The sequence below is a fragment of the Mytilus edulis genome, chromosome 1 (genome assembly GCF_963676685.1).
Source record: "Mytilus edulis chromosome 1, xbMytEdul2.2, whole genome shotgun sequence".
Classification (NCBI taxonomy): Eukaryota; Metazoa; Mollusca; class Bivalvia; order Mytilida; family Mytilidae; genus Mytilus; species Mytilus edulis.
Window position 1 is genome coordinate 44,981,291 of NC_092344.1, and position 5,029 is coordinate 44,986,319.

The window sequence follows — 5,029 nt, forward strand, 5'->3', positions numbered from 1 at the left end:
TCTCTTACTATTTCTACGTGTAAATGTGCCTAAACCTTATGGAATTTATGTATTCATAAATTCTCTTTTAAAACAATGTATATTATTTGCAGCCAAATTTTGGGCAAATACACATTGCGAAATATTCAAATCATGTGCTTGTAATTGATATTTTTCTGCATCGAACATGCCCTTTAGAACTATTTTTCCTTGAGATTGGAAATTTATATATGACACGTTTTTTTTGCTAATTTAAATGCTTTATCGGGTAAGCATTTTTCAGTTTATCTAACGATATCAATACAAAATCTGATAATCATTCTTTTTATGGAAGGTGTCATTTTAGAAAGACAAAACGAGTTAAAAGGTTTTTACCTAAAACACACACAATGATATATATAATCTGTCTGGGTCCCTGTTCTTTACATAAGACTCTTTAGTGGTGCTCAAATCAAAACAGTTGGCATTAAAAGAGAGAATGAAACTGCAAATTCCCTAAAATCATGATAAATTGTCTCATGTAAATATATAGAAAAAGGTAACTTACAATTCAGTCATCATCTAACACTACGCCCTTCTTTATATTCTTTCTTCATCTAATCAGTTGATATGTCTTTTTTTTCATTTAAACTTGACTCCGACTCGATACTGTGTCGACATTGTCAGGTTTTGTCATCGATATTTGGTTATGTATAAAATAGTGTAAAATTCATTGATGTCGATTTTACATTGTCGATAAAATTGACGATATCAGAGATATTGTTGTCGATATCGGGGATATACAGGGAAAGATCAATATACGAACCAGACCTTGTACTACCAATAGTAATCTTTATCTCAGTACCACTTTGATTGCCAAGTCACAGAACAAGATCAAAATAATTGAAAATATTACTAACAAAATGTCCAAAATTCCTTTTTTGTTTTAATTTTTGTTTGTGCGAATACCAGTATGAAATATGTTCTATACCGACCAAAAGGAGTACACAATAAGTACCAATTAAAAATACCGATGGTTTGACTGAAAGGTCACTCCACATAGCTCAACACATATGTTCTGGATCGAAAAGTTGATCATTTCCTTATCATCTTCGGTGTATGTATTGTCGCAAACATGACTTGTACAATCTATGCTTACGGGGGAACCTGAAAGTTTTGAATATTTTATAACAGTTTATTCATAGAACATGAACATATATATGCAATTTCATGTCTAAAAACAAATTTGCTGACTAATTGACTGTTGATAGACTCTAGAGTGGTACGCATACCAACAATTATATGGGCCCAGTAGTTGTAAAACCCTATCAGAGATAACAGTTTGGGGTATTGGCCAGCAAACAAGTCGAACCCAGCCACATTTTGTATGTGTCTGTCCCAAGTCAAGAGTATTATTATTCAGTAGTTGCTGTTTGTTATGGTTTATCAAGTTTGTTTTTCGTTCATCGTTTTGTAATCAATTATTTCATATATTTGCTCGAAGACAAAATAAATAACTATGCAAGTATGTATTTAGTAATATTAAGAAATCGTTAACCCATCTTTTTCGCTGATATAACGTTATATTAATGTTTAATATCTTTAAATGTTGATCTTGTGTTACAGACCAAAGATCTCCTAATTTCTTTTTACACATGAAAGGATCAACAGTACCTCTCTGTATGAATTTAAATCCAAGAGATGCTGGAAGGTATCAATTCTTATACAGTCCAAACAGTAAGACAGTTAAATGTTTAAAATTTCGCATATATTCAAAGTTGTAGTGAATTACAAAAAAAAACAAAAAAAAAAAAAACTTGCAAGTTAATTTTTTTAATTCCTATTTTCATCAAAACGAATAAATCTAAAAACCTGCAAACCAAACAAAATCATACAAGAACTATATAGGAAACAGATCAACGATATATTCCTAATGTCTCATTGTCCGTCTTGACTAGACATCGCCAAAGAGGTTATTTGAGAGTTAGAAAAGTTATTGCACGACAGCAAAAGGTAAATACTAGGTTGAACATTACAATTTGTAAAATAAATGGACATGATTAATTAATTTGTACTTTTTTTTAACAATTTCCTCCCTAAAACAACCAATAAGGATAAAAAAGTAAAACATCTCAAACAGACATATTGCCGCATTCAACACAGTCAAGTCAATAGCATGCGCAATTATTTCGAGTAGGCGGTAGTAGTAGCATTTATTTTAATTCTGTCAATGCTATTAACTTCGATATGCGGGCTTGCTCTGAAGTTAAAGTTTTTTTTCACATATGTGGTTTAATGTTCAAGATACGAAGTCAGACCGACTTGTTCAAAAAGACCTTAGTTTGTGATGCGACTTCTCTATGTGAAAAAAAACACAACATTTTAACACAAAAAGTTCTTTGAAAGTTCAATGAATTACTCCTTAGCATTTACACTTCCACTCGATAGTCTTCTGCTCTAGATATTAAACATGACAAATAGTTACAGTTAGTCACTGATAACAAATGTATGCATGTCGAATATAAATATCATATTTATTTGCTGGCGTATTGAATGAGTACACTAATGTAAGGCGGATAAAGAGTATTGAATGAAAGATGTATGAAACGTTTTTAATAAACGTAATCAATGAAAATACATTAACCTTATAAACAAGAAGATGTGGTATGATTGCCAATGAGACGACTGTCCAAAAGAGACCGAAATGTCACTTTATCGATATTTGATAAAAACTGATTGAAACTAATTGTAAGCTTAAAAATTAGCTACTATAGATAAAAAAAAATAATTTCAGAGCCACAAAAGTCCCTTCATGTAATCGTTGCAAAAAGAATGACTCAGAAGAAAAACAGAGATTATATAAAAGCTGTACGGTTAAGGAAAGGAAAGGAAACACAGTTTATGGATACAAAGATGATAAAAGTATCGAATGGTAATAGGAATTCAACAAAACTATGGAAGACGATCAAGAACAAAGCAACAACAACATTTTCCCAATATAATCTTACAACTGTAATCTCCCCTTTTAGAGACCCTTTGTTCGGTTTACAGCTGCATCTTTATATAAAACAAAGCAACATCGTCAATGCAACTGGACCATTGCGTAAGTAATATTAAAATAACAAGAGTATTAAATATCATTACATGTTGGTTCTTTTACATATAAAAAATACTGACAAATAATAATAAATATTAGAATTTTCTGCAATCAGAAATTTACTCTTTTCCTAAAAATCAGAAAAAACATTGATCTTCAATGGCTGATTAATTCCAATTTCAATTTTTCAAATCATTGTTTGACTATATATACTGATATGAAATATATAACATTTATATTTTGTGACACATTCAGCGACATTATGTTATCCGTCTGGTATTCAAAGGTTGCGAATGGATCAATTAAACAGGCTTCGGTAACCGGTGCATGTATTGAAGATAAATAATACAATTCGAATCCAGTAGCAAAACGATTTCCAAAACACATTGTTGATATCATTATGTATAAAAAAAAATTGGTGCCTAAATAGGTATGTGTAAATTGCCTAAACACTTGATTAGACACATTTTGTTTATCTGAATCCATCATTGGTACAGGCATCCGTCTATGTAGAAGTCAATTGTTAGTCCATACTTGCATGGACTAACACAACATACTTTGTCCATGCATGTATGAGCTAAACTTACTGTACACAGACATTTGAAACTATTCAATGAATGAAGCAGACTTAGTCCATGCATGTAAATATTGACTTAGGTGAAGTTCGCCCATGCATGCATGGAATAAGCTTAGTTCACAAGTTTTTATGTTTACATAATATGAAAACGTTTAGTCATACTATCAAGTGTTTGCAATTTTTTTTCTGAAGGTAAGTTACAATGCACAATATGTCTTCAAATTGGTTGAATATGAAAAAATCAACTACAAGATAAAAATGATAGTATCATCAAATTGAAAAATTATTTAACATACATCATGACATTAAGCGATAAGATAAAAAGCAGGTTTTCTAAACTCGATGTTGATTTCAAGTTTTATTTAATGCCTTGTTTCAAATAGATATTTATTTAAAGCCTTAACATTTTGATATATACTAGTAGTTTACATTTTATCCATATTCGAATTATAATTATATCACAATTCCCGGGGTTTTTTTGTGCTAAATACCAGCATCTCGGTCTATATCGTCAGGTAAATATGCTACAGTAACTTATAGTTTGTTATGCGAGACGTGCGTTTGTATTTATATGCTTCATCAGGCGAGCTAAATTCAAAATTGATAGAAGGTAGGAAATTACATTCGGTTGCTGTTTGAAAAAAATATGGGTTTCTTTCTGATTCGTTGCTTTTATTTGTGTTTTTATATTTAATGTTTAATTCAGTGTTTGCATCAATGCTTTTAGTTGAAACTAAATATTCAATATTCCTATCATTTCTTTTTTAAATTTATCAGGTTGGTTTGTTGGAATGAACATAAAAAGCATTGGGCGTGGAATAGTTGTTCGTCCGAATGTAGGAAAACAGATTACTATAAGAAATTATGTGCTTCTTCCGTCTACGTCTGTATCTTCATATCTAACAGACTCATGTTGGTACATAAAGAACCCAAAAATCGAATTTCCACCGTTTGAACATTTATTTCAGCAAAAAGATGTTGATACATGGCTATAATTATACGAGATCAAAATAAAGTGGTTTTTTTTCAAAAGTTAAATAATGATGGTGCTGTTGGTTATTGTATTCTCTTTCAGTCGAGAAGTTGAAGTTTTTAAACATTGTTTATTTATATAGCATTTTAAAGGATTTAAATCCTTAATTGAATTAGAGACCGCTCAAGAAACCAGGATGTGAAAACAATGTTCATCACATGAATTAGATGGACTTCGTACTTTCTAAAATGAATTACTAAATTTGTTCACCAATCAAAGTAATAAATCAGATCTTTAGCATAGAGATCCAATTCCAGTGATTTGCGATACAAAAACCTCACACACAAAAGAGTTGCCCATTTGGAAGTGAAATTGCAATAAAATAGCAATTATAAGTGAATTCTCACCTGCATCTATCGATTTC

The 5,029-nt window shown here is 30.8% G+C and overlaps 1 long non-coding RNA gene across 1 annotated transcript; it reads left to right on the plus strand.

The window, feature by feature from the left end:
• Positions 1–1,589: 1,589 nt before the first annotated feature.
• On the plus strand, positions 1,590–4,677 carry LOC139483314 (uncharacterized). The gene is made up of 3 exons (XR_011655011.1): positions 1,590–1,695; positions 2,753–3,061; positions 4,410–4,677. It is a non-coding gene; the product is annotated as an uncharacterized lncRNA (long non-coding RNA).
• Positions 4,678–5,029: the final 352 nt, after the last annotated feature.